General features: G+C 29.8%; 1 protein-coding gene across 5 annotated transcripts in view; it reads left to right on the top strand.

The window, feature by feature from the left end:
- LOC107447019 (peripheral plasma membrane protein CASK) overlaps positions 1-16,392 on the top strand; it is a 584,473-nt gene that overhangs the window by 316,095 nt on the left and 251,986 nt on the right. The gene's annotated exons all lie outside the window — the stretch shown is intronic.

Here is a 16,392-nt window from a genome sequence, read left to right as displayed (position 1 = left end):
GTTTAGTTCCTGTCCCTTTCGGTGGACCATAAAAAATCTTCATCTTCTGCTTTTCTGTGTTTTTGTTTGTCATATTTTACTACTTTGCTAGGTGTTTTAACTTATAAAACGCCCTTTGGGGTAATTTTTGATCGAATTTGGATTTTACTATTTTTAATGGATCCCTGTCTTCAATTTTATAAATATCTTTTGAGATGATTTTAATGTCCCTTAGACTGTTGGTTTTATCTAGGTTATTTTATTGTTTTGATTTTTGTTTTTGTGAGCTTCATGCTTGACAATCTTCTGGATTCTGAAATTTATCTTGCATTTAAATCTATTCAATTGTCGCAGCGTCACGAAATTATGTGTTTAAATTGAATCTCGTGAATTGTGAGGATTTTGTGAACTTTACATTTTACATTAGTAACTTCATGGATTTTTAATAAACGCCATGGTTGTGACTGAGCGGGCTCCTCGGCCAGGTGATACCTTCAGGACATGCGCTCCTCTTCTGAGGGGCGCATGTCTTGACATCACAGGGGTTGAATTTACCATCCGTGTCTATTGGGGTTGATCAGATAGATTAATCTTAATTAAATGTATTAATTAACTTTCCTTATAAGTTCTGTGGCAATTAGAACCTTATATACCGAGGTGCATAATATAGATACTGTGGTAATAATATCATTTAAAATGTGATTTTCAGAATTTTTCACAATTATCTCATGGCTCAATGGATTTTATATTACATATTTCATTAGTTGTTGTTTAGTTTCCACTAATTAAGTTTATAGAAATAAGTTCTAAATGCGGTCTATCAAGATAAAAAAACACGTGGTTTCATATACGTTTTAAAATACAATTTATGCAACCCCCCCTTCTCCCCCATGCGTTGGAAAATTTTTGGCATTGGATTTTACTTGTGATATCTTAACATAGGAAACCTAAGATAAAAAAAAATTCGTAAGAACGTACTTTAAAACTAATGTTTAATTGATTGTAGCTGCAAACTTGCAAATCACTAATACTATTAAATATTTATCAAATCTTATGTAAAACTCATTATTTGAGACGTAGAGCGTGAACTGTCGATCATAGAGAGTTTTTTTTTTTTTTTTTAAGTTGGTTCCGCCGTGTCTTTAAACGTATTCACACTGAATTTAGTACGGATCGGTTCAGAATTGCGGACTAGCATGTGATGTATACATTCATGCGTATAAACATTCTGCTTTAATTATATTGATCTGGTCTGCTTATTGTTAAATATCTTCAGCTGCTAAAATGAAGCATAGCTTTTGCTTCCCTTAAATTAATAACGGATGATGAAAATATGTTGAACACTTGTTCTGTTTATTTCAACCAATGCACAAAGAGAGCTAGATGTTGATCTGAGCTGGAACATTTTAAAAATCGTTTACAAGTTAAATCATCAACAGATATTTTTCACAATTAAACAATTTAAATATGTTTCTTTGTTAAAAACATGTGATGTTTTTCATTGTTTTAATACTTTCAGTTTACCATCTAATTTAAAAACTTTTGTATAAAATTTAAGTCGGCTCTTAACTTTTGTAAATAGTTGTTTTAGTTTAATTACAAAATTTAGAAAGTTAATTAAAAATGCGTTTTTGAAGCAAACAGAAGTTGAGAATAGATGATTATTATTATTATTTTTTATCAGACCTTAAACAAAAACCGTATAGAAATTAATGTTCGAGAAAGCGTGGAGGTAAGTTTTGGTGAATAAAAATATGTAATGCGTTCTACTGTTTTTTTTTCCCCTTTTGCTTTTCTTTTCATTCTTTTTTTAAAGTTTTGTGCCTGTTATATATTAAGTAATCGAAAGTTCAATTAATTATAAAATCGCTATATATTTAAGAATAAAATTGTAACATATATTGAATTAAAAACAGAATTTCAGTTGAAATTTCTGTGTTCTAGTTAGTCGAAATCTGGTCAACATTTCTATTGGAGAAAAATTCTATTTAACTATATAAGTTCCACTCGTAATAACTAGAAAACGATTAAACTTGTATAATTTTTTTTAACCAGGCGAATTTTGATGGATATTAAATGTGGTTTGTCGATAATATTTTGATGTTTGTAACGATCATTTGTCACCAAGCACGGAACTCTATTAGACAGGGAACTAGGAACTCTGAGACTAGGGAAAAAGTGATTGAAATTTAAATGCATGACTCCTTTTACAGATACGTAAGCAAAGTTATGAAACGTTGTGGAATATAAATTATATTTCATAACTGTAGTATAAATATTCTCTGTATTATGTAATCTTTATTGTTTTCTTTATTATGAGCATTGATTTGTAGGAATTTGTATCAAGACTTATTATTGTCTTAGATGTGAAAACATTTTTAGTATCTAAATTTATAAAATTTACATATCAATTAAATAAATTATATATGATATCACAATAAAAAAATTTGCGTGTTATCGCATGACCGAGATGATATCTTTTTTTTCCTTCTACTTATTTTCTGTTTTTTGCTACATATCAGACATTCCTTCCTTATAGAACAAATGTTTTTCGTTACCTTCTTTTAAAATTATTTAACGCTTTTTTTCAGCATAGCTGAATTATTTATTATGTGTATTGAGATACATATTTAATTTATTAATTTAATGAATTACTACCTCAGTTCTGGCATTTCTGAGGCCAATGGGAAATAGACCCAAGTGCTCGCCATTAACCAAAAAAAATGAATTACTTGTACCATTGTTTTCATTATTTCATCTGAATTTTCTTATTCAAAAACTATTTAAGTAACAAAAAACGTTGGTAGAAATATATTTTTCTCCGTATCTTTACTTAGTTTTGTGATGAAATACTAATTTATTCAACTTTTACTAACGAGAAATGCAAAACTTCATTTAATAATTAATTTTTAACTATATTTTCCTGTTTTTTTTATTTACAATAATGCACATTTCTTAATTAAATATTAATTCACTTCTATATCTATAATTTTTTAATTGTTAATCAAGATATGTTAAGAAAAAAAATTCCCAATATTCTGATTAATGTGAAATGTATGAGTAAAAATAAGTAAAATTATAAGGCATATTCATATTTCTTGTTTCATTTCTATTTATTGAAAGGAGGCTTTTGAAATATTTTCCGTGAAAAATATTTCATTAATAATTTATAAATCATCTTCTGAAATAAAGTTTTTTTTTAGTTTTAGTTTGCATAATTAAATAATATTATTAAAATTTTGAAATTAATCTTCCATGATGTTCCATACATTAATTTTATTTTGTTGTATAAGCACATAAAATATTCATCTTGATCTCTTGCCTTATAAATGCGATGTGAAAATGTTAAATTTTATTTAATTGTTTAATTTATCCAAACTCAATTGTAACAAAATACAAATGACTTAATTTTTGACAAAACGTACTGTTTTTATTTACAATAACATATTGTCTTTTATTAAATATACACTCACACGCGTTCGATATTCTGCATTTGGAATTCAAAATTCTCTTATTTTGAAAAATAATGAAGTTCATTAGTAGCAATTAGTAATATTATCAGGAATAATCGTTTTTTCTTTTAATCTTTTCGAAAGCAAGTAACTAGATACAGATGCATTTTCATAGAAAAACATTTTATTAATTATTTTAGTTCCTCCAAGTCAAGTGATATTGTACCGAAAGAAAATATCAATACTTAACGTCAAAAAAGTATCAAAAGAACTGATAACACCTATACTATTTTAAAAAAATATTGATACTGCTGCATGCTGTATATTATCAAAACTAAGTTTCTATTTATCATTTAGATTATTTTTATCGATAATAGTATATTGTTATAAGATATTTATTTGTGTTTCTTTAAGCTTTCACCATTTTGGTAATAAGTAATTACGACTGGTGAAATCAATACTTCTATAAAAAGAAAAGCATTTTCCAAAGATTAATTAACAAATTTAGCTTATTTATTGCTTTTATTTTATTTTATTTATTATTTTGAAATTAAAAATTGAATTCGGGTAAATCCGAATTCAAGTATTTAATCATAAGAGTTATAGTAGAAGCTTGATTTAACTTAAACATTGCAGGAATGCAAAATAAAAACATTTATATTTAACAGCTGTTGTATTTTAGAAGCTTTCTTTACGTCGTTTGCATGTAACAGAGTTTTCGTGAATCGTCGTGGAACAAGTCGTATTTGGTGGTCTAGTTTGTTTTGGAACTATGTGTATGACTTGCCAGATAAACTTTTTTTTATAAAAAATATGTATGCTATTGAACGCATTTATTGGTACCATCTTAAACTGTCAAAAACAGTATTGATGTCAAGTATCGTTATTATTGAAAGGGTGTATCGATTAATGTTTTTCCATGTTACTAATTCTCTTTCTACAATGAAACAATAGAGGTGTCTAAGCTGATTTCATTTCACTTACCTGTCCACTTAAAATATATCAATAATCAATCAGTTACAGATGCAACCAATAGGAATACGCTTCGATTGAGATAGGAATGCAAATCACACAAAAGGAATAGTGCAAACGGAAATTAAATTAGCGATAGTGGAACACTGATCTGGTTCCGCTTCTGACTTAGACATCTCTATACTTTTTAATTTTTATAAATAATAACAATCTTCAATATTATGCACTTAAAGTTTTATGTTTCTTTTCCTATCCGTGTTTTTGTTGTTACTAATTATTTTATTCTTTTTCAGGTAAGTACCTGAATGTTTATTAAATTATCCTTCGTTGGTAAGTAGAATGTAAAAGTTTTGAAACGTCTAGAATTATATTTTTCAATTTTTGAAAATATAAATTGTTATAATAGCTAATGTAAGTGAAATTATTTGATAAATCAAATGTAATGTTGGGTGTCAAAACTTGTCTAGTCTTAAAAACTATTCGTTTTAAAAAATGTTTAAAGTGTGAAAGCTTGTTCTGAATTCCTAGCTGATCAATTTACTAAATTGTTGTAATCATAATTGTTTTAAAAGGTAAAATACACATGATTCTCTTTATGACTTATTATTCATAAATTCCTTTTAGTATTAAATCAAATAAAATAAAAAGTTATGCAATGAGTATCAAAAATTACTTTTGTTCAATAGGTATTAATTTTGACAATTCAATGGATATCAAGGAAATTATTTTAAGGAAATCTTGCGTTTTAGTTCAAAATGTCTTTTTATTCGTTTGTTTTTAAAAGTGAGAATCATGTAAACATTAATAGTCTTAAATTTGCATAGTTCTCGCTTCTATTGCATAAGTAAACAATAAAATCTTTAATGAATTTCATTACGTTAATTTCCGATAATTCGAAATATCAGTTAAAGATAAACAGTGAGATGCAGAAATGTTTTATTGTGTTCTTAGTAGGAAATTAAATGTTCTTATTGTAAAAACATATTACCTGCAGATATTTATTTTAGTTTGAAATTGAATAGAAAACATATTGACAAAGAAATTTTTATTAGAGATAATAAAATTTAGAGCTAACTAATAAATATCCGTATTTACAGTCGTCATCATTAATCGAATTCAACAGAAGTTGCCATAAACAAAAAAACAATACTCTTTTAAGCTATACTTGATTAAAATCCTCCAGAATAATCATCAGCATTTCTCCTTGTAAGAAGACTAAATAAATTAGTAATACGTTAAAATTTTTAAAATGAGCGTTTACAAAACTCCTATCTTTTTCACTTAAAGCCAATGATTTAGGTTTAAGCAGACACTTTATAAACATGTCTGCTATTTGATTTTCAGATCTCTTTGTATGATGAAAAAATGTTTGATGCTGTTCTTTTATGAAATTCTAGTTTTTAAGCTAATTTTATCGCTGCTGCATCGTCAACCAACAGAGTCGATATTTCGAGCAATGGTGTAATACCAGAAAAAGACGTTTCAACCAAATAATCTCACTGGCACATTCATTGGTGGCTATTATTTCAGCTTCAGAAGTAGAGGTTGTTACCACGAACTGTGTTTGGCGAATCACGAAATCGATTCACCACTATATAGAATAACAACTCCACTTCTTCCAAACGCTTGACATCCTCTGAAATCGGTATACTGTACTTACAATATCCTGCAGTATATCTAAATGCATGTTTCATTCCTCATTTNAAAGTATCTATAGCCATTATGGCGAACTAATAAAGTTTGAAAATATCCTATCTGTAACTCCGAACTGCTCGACCGTAGAACTTCAAAACCAGCGCCAATCGATTCCTCGTGGCCAAAAACCCCAGACCCCCAAGTTTACCGGAGTTTATTAATTCTGGGGCGATTTTCGACTTGGCAACCATTCCTCGTATTATAGTATAAGATTTAATTTTATAACCGGAGTTGAAGAACTGCTTAAATTCTGAGTTTACGTCTAACAATGCGTGTAACGTAACCTTGTAATTTTGAACCCAACCCAAAAGAAGAGGGGACTCCTTGATCAAGCATGGGGACTAACCTTTGTGGAAGCTTTTCCTTTGAACTAACCCGCATTTGCGTCTCATGATAAGAAATACTACGTAAATCTCCCACGGTTAGCCCAACGTCAAGGAGATTCTAACCCATGATCCGCCTACCACTGTGGATATTTTATGTTGGCGCAGTGATCGTTGTGATCCGGGGGCAGAATTTGTACCAACCTGACACGCCTGGGGTTCGAATCTTGGTTACAAATTGGGAGGCGGACGCTCTATCCCTTGAACCACTGCAAGGAGACAAATCATAATTACAATCTAATTATAATAATAATTATTATTATTGTAATCTATTATTATATTCTAGCGTTATAATTATAATCTATAATAATAATAATTATTATTATTATTATAGTCTATCATTATAACTTTAATCCAAGAAGATTAATTATTATAAGTAAAATGATTTTGAATTTATATTTGGCTTTTGAGGAGCTGAGATGTGCACGACCTCATAAATGTGTTATGATAACAGCAGTTTTTTGGGAAATAATAGAAGATACTGAATTGGTTTTAACTACTGTACATTTCAGGTATTATTGAAAGTTTTGTTTGATATTTTTTTTGTTTAAGTGACAATAATGACAATAATGTTTAAGTTATAAATAACAAAAATCTTATTTCCTAGACAGAATGCAAAAACCGTACGATTCTATCTTCTTCTATTTAGATAAAAATATACTTAAAAAAATAAAAATAAAAATTATAAAAAACTTTACGTTTGTTTCAATTTACTAAATAAATATTTGCAATTACAATCGTGTTTCTAGATCAAAAGTTATTTCTCTTGCATTTTGGTTTACACGTTGGAAAAATTCCATAATTAGAAATACCGTGAATATTAGTTTATATTTGCAATGAGAGAAACTTTTATATTAACTTATCCTTATGCAACGTAAAGTTCTAGTGAAACCTTTTACTAAAGCGCCTGGAATGAGGGTTGAATTACCTTTGAGGAAAATGAAATTTGTTTCCAGGACAACTGTCGTTCTCGCTAAATTAAGTGGACGCTATTCCTACTGCTCGTTAGTTCTCCGGCTTTTCCTTTGCCTTAACTTTATCGATACTTTTTTCCCCTCTTCTTTCGTTTGATTGCTTGATGATCGTTGTTATTTATTAGTCTTCGCCTACAGCTTGCTTAGACATTGTAATTTTCTAGGACGATGCCATGAACATAAAGCTAATGAAAAAGAAAGCTGAATGAAATTTGATTTTAATCTTATGTTCTAATTGTCTCATAATTGCAAATTATTATTGATTAAGGTAAATTTTACTAAGATTTATTAGAACAAACGGAATTAAGTTTCTTTTTGATTTGTTAAATTATTCCATAAAAAAATCTGTTATTGATTAAGTAAGTTTTATGAGAATTCACTAAAATGAAATGATTTATTTTGTTGTGAGGTTTCTTGTAATCGCATGAATGCTTTATTAATTAGGGTATATTTTATAGAGATTCGTTGAAATCTAATGAAGTTTTTTTTTTAAATAATATTTTCGATAGTCCTGGTTCAATAGGGATACCTGCAAATGACATTGAGTAAATATGTCGATCCTGATTGTTTATTGAAACGTCGCATTTGTTTGCGTTAACAACTGTTCTTTCCATTCTATTTCGAGTAAGCCAAGCCCCCTAAGTATCAATTCTCTTAATTGACACACTCTATATTCTTTCACTAAGATTTCAATTAATATACATATTTATATAATATATATATATAAACTCATGTTTGTGAAAATTGCAACACCAGGTCCATTTCTTTGTTACATCATCTCATTTAGCTTTTTCTGATATGCGCATCACCCTGCTGTTTCATCAACCGATATCTAATGCAAACTAGTAAATTCTCCCCTAACCAAGGCGTATTTCTTCTTTTTCAAAACATCGGATGCCATTTTTTTTTTCTTTTTCGTTTATCTTTCGCCTTTGATGATAAATCTAATCTTATAGTTGTGTTAAAAAAAAATTTATTTGCTCGAAATGTACTAGAATTACTTTTGGGTTAGTTGGTTGGTTAGTTGGTTCTAATGCCATTTACCACACGGACAAGCCTGCTTGGTGAAACCGAGCAAATTTAAGGCAGAGTATGCGATTCTTGTTTTTCAGTGGCGCCATCTATGGCCAAGAACACACTTCTGCCACATCATACATCAGGCCTGTTTATAAGGCGAACCTATTCATACATTCATTCATTCATCCACCGATCATAATTTTGACCTGAATCAGAGAACGATCGATCTCCAATCCAGTACCCCCAGAGGTTTTGATTTGTTATGGGAACATGGAGAACTTTGCGACTCGACAGAATTTTAACGTGAATCAGTCACCAACTACACGAGGAGTCTTCGGCCGGCGGGGTCCGAACCCACGAACTCTCGGACAACACCACCCTACCGACCAGGCTATCCCGGCTAAATGCCTAAAAAGTAAAATTAACATTAATAAGCACAGAATTTTGATCGCTCTCTTGTCTAAAACATTAAAATACCATATTTTCCAGAACTCAGCTATTTTCTATATTTTAATGATTAAGAATCCCAACCCATCTTTGATTTCGAACTTAAAAAATTTTGTCTGCAAAAATTAATTAATATGCTTAATGTTTTTTTCTTTGAACCAATAATATTGCATCTTAGTACTTACCGGATCATTAGTTAATAAGTTATTCAAAGGTTCTCATTTTTTATATTGCTCTCCGTGCATAATTCTTATTACCAAAGTAAACTATTGATCGAAAAATGAAACATGAATATTTTTCTTTTTATTCGAGCCATAAGGTTGTTAATAAAGATAACAGCATGCTCCATCTATTTGTTTCATCATCTCATTTAGAGTTATCTGATATGCGCTCCCCGTTGCTTCATCAGCCGACATCTAATGCAAACTAATGAATTCTCCCCTGACCAAGTCATATTTCTTCATTATCAAAGGCATCGGTTGCCATTTAGCCCCGACAAAAAAAGCTTTTTTTTCTTCCTTCTTCTATCTTTTTTGGCTTCTCGTGTTGAATCCAATACCTTTTTGTTCCCTTCTTTATTCTTACCTTGCAATTTGTTTTTATTCCAAGAGGATTTCTTTAGCCAATAGTGTTTGAAATAGAAAACACATAGGATTACGTACGTGAGGATTTTATCTTCAATTTCTGCCCACTCTCATTTTGCGCTTCTTTAACATAAGCCTTGTTTTTGAATGTGGGGTTTTTATGGATTTGGAAGATTTGATGCGTTTTCTTTATAATCTTTTTAAATTTTAAAAAAAAAAAGTTTTTTTTTAAATTCTTTATTTTACTAAGGAAGTATTTTATGAAATATTTTTAAACATAAAACAGTTTTAGGAATCTTACCTTTGAAACGTGCACTGTGCAATATAAAAAGTGAACACCCTGAATGACTTTTGATCTAATGGTGGAGATTAAAGGTTTGATCTAATGGTTTTTTGACTCCCCAGCTATTAGGACCCTATTTCTGAAATTACGTCTAATTAAAAGCTGCAAACAGGGTGCGCAGCGTTTTTAAAAAGTACTTAAAGGTGCTTATTTTCGATTTTCGTTTTTTAAAAGCCCTTAAAGGTGCTTGTTTCATTGGGTGTTTTTAAAAAGTGCTTAATTTTCCCTTTTTTTAAATGAGATTTTTTCTTTTCTATGTTGATTTTTGCTTCGAATTATGCAAATAGACACAATTCACATTGTTCTATTCAACGTTTTCACAATTAATTCGACTCCAATCTACTTCCGCTCATTGTCAGTCCGTAGCGTATGAAAACGCTATTCGTTTCACATGATTCAAAATTTCATGATTTTGTACAATTGTCAAAAAAATCCCCAAAGTTTTTTTTTGTTGGCATAACGGTTGAAACAAGATAAAACCGTCAATTGTCAAAAACTTTCCAACTCTGCGTAATAATGATATTTTTAAAAGTGCTTAAAAATATTTTTTAGTGCTTGAAGAGTGCTTAAAAGGTGCTTATTTTTTGTTAAATAATTTGGCTACGCCCCCTGTGTAAAGGTATATTTATTCAGAAAAAGTACGTTTTTGTGTGTGATTTCTTAACTTAAATTTTCATCTGCCCTCGAACTATTAAGAATGAGTCCTAGTACATTAATATCTGCTCATTAGATCAAACGTTATTCAGGGTGTTCAAATTTTTTTTTATTTTGCACACTGTGTGCAGATAAAATCTAGTATTTGGTCATTTTTAGAATTCATTGATGTATTTCACTTAGTAAACTTCGACTAAAAAGTCATTTATCTAAGTGTTGTTAATTTGATCTGAAAAACCAATAAGCAAGCTAATAAAAAAACAATAATACAAGACCTTTCTATTGGCATCAATATTTGATTTTGAATAGAGTTAATGCCCAAATAGAAAAAAGAAATTACAAATAAATATCCGAATATTTTCCTTCATCACTTTATTGCACCATTTCCTGTAATTGTTTGGAATGATGGCTTGCCCCGATTATTTTAAAGTTACACATTCGGAAACTAAAAATCAAAGATGATATTAAACTTTTTTTGCAACGAGAGGTAGACAATCAAGTTACGCGAATTCTAATTTATATATCGCCACGTTATAAAATCGTGATTAATAACAAAACAGATTTCATATTTGAACACTTCATGGACTTTTCATAAGTTTTTTGAAAAATTTGATTTAGGTTTTGAAGGTAATGAAATGTTTACTGACAAATATACTTTTTAGAAAATACTTAAACAAAACAATTTCCAAAAGTCTCCAAAAAGTTCCTCGTTACATACGAGTTTTGCTCGTGAAAATAGTATTGTATATGATATTATTAACTTTAAACCCACCATTCTTTTAACATTTCCTCGTTAAATTCCGGATCTTTTTAAATCAGGACTTGCAACAACAGTGTTAGAGTGTATTTCTGAGGATACAACACGTTCTCTCTCCCTTTAATTTTCATTATGAAATTATATGAAATTCATACAATATATTTATCTATAAGAACCTCAAGGGAGGTGACAGTATTCCCGTTTGCAACAAACGTTCTAGATAAATTGCCCAACAGAATGAAAGATATTCGTTTAGTTACGGAATAAAAATTATAATATTCGTAAGCCAAATTTGTTATTTGCCTCTACCATTAATACCCAGTACATTATTTCCTGATTACAAACTATTTTGATAAGTTTAGCGTTACGCAAAATCATGTTAGTGCATCAAATATCAAAGGCTAATAATTAATGTTTTCTGAAAATGTTAGAACTATAGCATGTAGAATTCTATATATAATACCGGTAACTGAAATTTAAAATTACCATTTTTTTAAAATTTGACTATTATTTATAAATATTAGTTCAATTTATTAAATTATAAATTTATTAAATTATTCGGGACCATGTTGAATATTATATATCAGGCTTCATTGTTTTTGACGCAGAAAGAAGATTAAAATATTTATTCTCCTATTTAGTAAATAGAAATATGTTTATTATTTCTTTATTGTTTCGAAAGATTATTTCTCCTAAGATGATTATTTTCTTCTAAAATTATATTTTCGATGCATCCTTAAGTGAGCTCTTATGATTAATTTTTAATAAAGTTAAAATTTTATTTGATATTAGTTGAAAAATATTTAAATAGTACTAATAATAGTTAAAGTTGTGGAATTAAATTTTAATCCATCTAGAAAATCTGATTTCATTTTAAAGTTGATTTCTATTGGATATTATTTTTAAAGATTTGAGGAAAATAAAAAATGAAAATATTGCAACTTTATTTTTAAAAGGAAAGTTCGATTTGAATCCCCTAATTATTGAAAGTTTTTCTGAGACTTTACAAAGAAAAATTGAACAAAAAAAAAACTACTTTATGGATGTAAAATCTTTGCGTCTAAAATCAATTCAGTTAATATTTACGTTGAAAATGTAATACTGGATTTTGTCTGCTTTTAGTTTGACGTAGCGTTCGGTTTTAAATACACTAAATAATATTTGTAATTATGGCATAGTAGTTAAGGCTTTTAGTTGCAATTGTGCAGAAATGAGGGTGGTTCTATCTTCAGTGGTTTTCACCTTATATATAGACTACTAGTTTGATTGAAAAGTAAAAGTTGCCGTTGTGCAGTGCTGACTACATTGCCACTATCACTGAAGAGTTATAACTTACATAACCCCTTGACCAACAACTAGTTGTTACGAGGGAGCTTAACTTAAATATGTAAACACAGAGCTACGGTGGCTCAGTGATGGAACGCTCGTGTCTCCCAATGAGATGTTCAGGGTTCGAATCCCATCGATGGCTAGTTGATACGAATTGTGCTCCCAGCTCGCACCAACCGCAGTGCTGACGAAAAATATCCTCAGTGGTAAATAGATCATAGGTTAGAATCCTCTCGTCGTCTGGCTAATCGTGGGAGGTTTTCAAGATTTTTCCTCTTCATGTAATGCAAACAGGGGTTAGTTTCATCTGAAAGCCCTCCACGAAGGCAAATTTCTCCTAATATTTGATCCACGAGTTCTCTGTCTCCTGGATTGGGTTCAAAATTACAATTTAACGTTGGTAACAAAAATAGAATAAAATAACAACTATAGAATAAATAACAAAAGTAGAATAACACAACACCGCGATGGCTCTGGAGATAAAACGTCCACATCCCAATTAGGTTTGAATTAGGTTCGAATCAGGTTCCCCGGGTTCGAATCCAAACTGTGGCTGGTTGATACGAATTCTGCTCTCGACTCGCAGAGACCACAGTGCTGACGTAAAATATCCGTAGTGGTAGACACATCACGAGTTAGAATCCCCATACCATATAGTTAACCATGGGAGGTTTTCCTTGTTTCCCTCTCCATGTAACGCAAATGCTGATTAATTCCATTGAAAAGTGTTTCACGATGGCTAGTTTGTGCCAATGCCTGATCCAGGGATTCCCTTGTCTTCTGGATTCGGTTCAAAAGTACAAGGCTACGGAGTTGAAATGTTGATAGACGTAAACTCAGAATTATGTAAGCTTTAAAATAAAATAAAATATAGTATATAAATTAAAATAAAATATGTAAGCATAATTGTATTCTTTAATCATCATTATATATTTATTAAAGAAAAATTATATATGATCTGTGTAACACTTCTTTTTCTAAAATGAATTACTGTTCTGAACTAATTAGATATGGATACTAAAAACTACCAATAAGTTGCGAATAGATTCTAAATTATAATTTACTATATAATTTTTGATGTAAAAACTTTATCTTTAAATCTCGATTTATTTTTGTATATATAAAATTTTTAGTCTTCTAATTATTTTAAAGAATATTTGAAGAATTTAGTTACTAATTTTAAAAAAATTAGTTAAAATTTATTAAACATGGCTTACAATCACTTAGCTATTTATTGTACAACTTTTGATTTTGTATGTTAACATAATTGCTTTATATCATGTTCATATTTTATTTTGGCGACCAACAAGAAGAACTCTATTGCACTACTAAAACCATACAAAAACACTCCTAACAGTTATTCATACAATAAAAATATCCATCCGTAATCGAATCTCTAATAATAATCAGATTAACGCGCTTTTCTCGCCAACGCAATCAACCACACGAGAAAAACTAGCCAGAAGATTAGAAAACTTGACAAGAATTCCTATCTTCTCAATAATCTCAAGTATTAACGGTGAGATCTTGCGTACAAAAACTCGCCAAAGTAATCACGTCCGGACAGAAAAGAAGACAGAAAAAAAAGAAGAAAAAATGGGAGAAGGAAACAGCAACACAACCCACCAACTCATTTCGCCGAATGATATCCCACGCTCGATTTCCCACTTCTGATGACGGTTTTTCCGGTAGACAGGAGAAACAGGATTGGGAGAAATTCGAATCTTCTTTCCATCCCTTTTTTTTCCATTCCTTCGCCGTATTTTGCATAGCATTTATTCTTCTAACAGAGCTTTGGCGGCGATTTTTCGTATATTTTTATTCTTCTGAAACTGTGCGCGTAACTAAACTGAGTAATATCGTAAAGAATAATATTAATAAATCTATTTTTCTTTTTTTGGGGGAGGTAATCTTTTTGCTTTTTTGGGTTTGTCGCATACGGTTGGTAAGAGTAGATATTCAATCAAAGTGTTCGTTGGAGCAAACGTTGATAGGAAATGGGTTTTTCGGGTTGATTATATTATCTCTTTGAATGCCTGGATTGTTCTTGTGCTGGTTTGGTCTTTGTTCGGAAAATGATAAAACCTCTCCTTTGTGTTTGTGACGTTTCTACTTAAGGAATGAAAATATGCCAAAAACTTTTGATTATGTTAAAAGAAAACTGCTATTTTTCTTATGGATTTTTTAATATTTTAAAATGTTGCATAATGCAATTTTGTAACATCATTATTTCTCACTATGAAAGAAGCTAACGTTTTTAGAACAAGAGTTACTTTGTAAAAATTGTATTTTATTGGTTTAGAATATTTTATGATGTTTCTTAAATATGTCTAAATGCAATGCATGTAACCAGCATTTAGAGAATTGTTCTAGAATATCCACATTACGTAATTTCCGCATGCAATGTATAAATGTGGAACCCTAGGGTTTTTGTTAGAATTAAAGTAGTTCCGCACTTTAGTATTTTTATAACGAGTGATTAGTTTTAAAATCTCTGAATAGATCCAACCTATTATTAATAATTTATTTAATTATTGGTTGGATCTAAATATAATTTATTAATAATTCATTTAATCTTTCGGTTGCCTATCTTAAACTATTTCAAGTAAATTGTGATTTTTTAAAAGAAAATGTAACATTTTTAACAACAATACTCTGAACAAATTATGAAAATAACAAGCATTTATAAAATATTGCATTATCATGTCTCAACGCGCTTTTAAATAAAATAATTAAACTGTTTAATAAAGAAATATTTATCTTCAATAATTATTTCCCAGGTATAAAGCAGTTCTTTTAAGTTTTTATTTCTTTCACTTTGATTTTTAAAGCAGTTATTTAGGGTTTCGTAGTCGAAAAAATTTGGAAACTGCTGCTACAAAATACCTTACGTTTTTAGTCAAAGATTGAAATCTGAATCTTATATAATACATTGTGTATTGGCATGGTATATAGGCATTCTATGGAATGACAAACACTTCTAGAGCTCAGTATAAAAATTCCCATGATAAGGCAATTATATAAAGTTGTTCATTCCACAAAAATACCAATGTTTTTTTGAGGAAAATCAATAAATAAATTAAATTATAACCAAAAATTAAATTAAAAAGAATTAATGAAAAATAGATTAAAAAGTTGTGATTGGCTTATTATGATCACTGGTTACCCATTGGCCAAATGCTTTTTCTATCTGGATTGACTCCGTTAAACGCCACAACATTTCATATCATGGGTTGCAAAAACTGTCTCAGTTGTTGTTTGTCGTCGGATTGGTTTTCAAATCCTGCCTATGTACGTGTTTCAAGACGTCACAAAATATTTTTCCTTCTTCAGCATTCATATTTATATTGAAATCATCGTCAAGCCAGTAATTATACGTTAATAAGAAAAATAATATAAAAATACTTTAAATTATTATTGTGTAAATGCATTATAAGTGCCTGCTAGTGAAAATAAAAAGAAAAACAGCAGCGGTCACCACAGCAACGCATGCAATGACGACGCATGCGCACTGTTTACTATTACTCTTGAACACAGTTGAAAAGTGTATGAACGCCATCAAATCCAAACCTAGACCCATTTTGTCAATGGGTAATATTGCCATTTAGTATGTCTATTACATATGTTAAGCTTACAATCCTAGCGTTCTATTAAATAACTAGGTAAATTATAGAAATTCAGGTACATTTTATACATTGCATCAATAGAATGCCTAGGCCAAAAGTGGCGAGCCTATGACACAAGTGCCCCTAGGTCGCACATGGCAGGTATTTAAGTGCTACGCAAGTACATATTAAATAACTTTT

Source organism: Parasteatoda tepidariorum, chromosome 1, assembly GCF_043381705.1.
Source record: "Parasteatoda tepidariorum isolate YZ-2023 chromosome 1, CAS_Ptep_4.0, whole genome shotgun sequence".
Lineage (NCBI taxonomy): Eukaryota > Metazoa > Arthropoda > Arachnida > Araneae > Theridiidae > Parasteatoda > Parasteatoda tepidariorum.
This window is presented reverse-complemented; position numbering and strand designations above follow the sequence as displayed.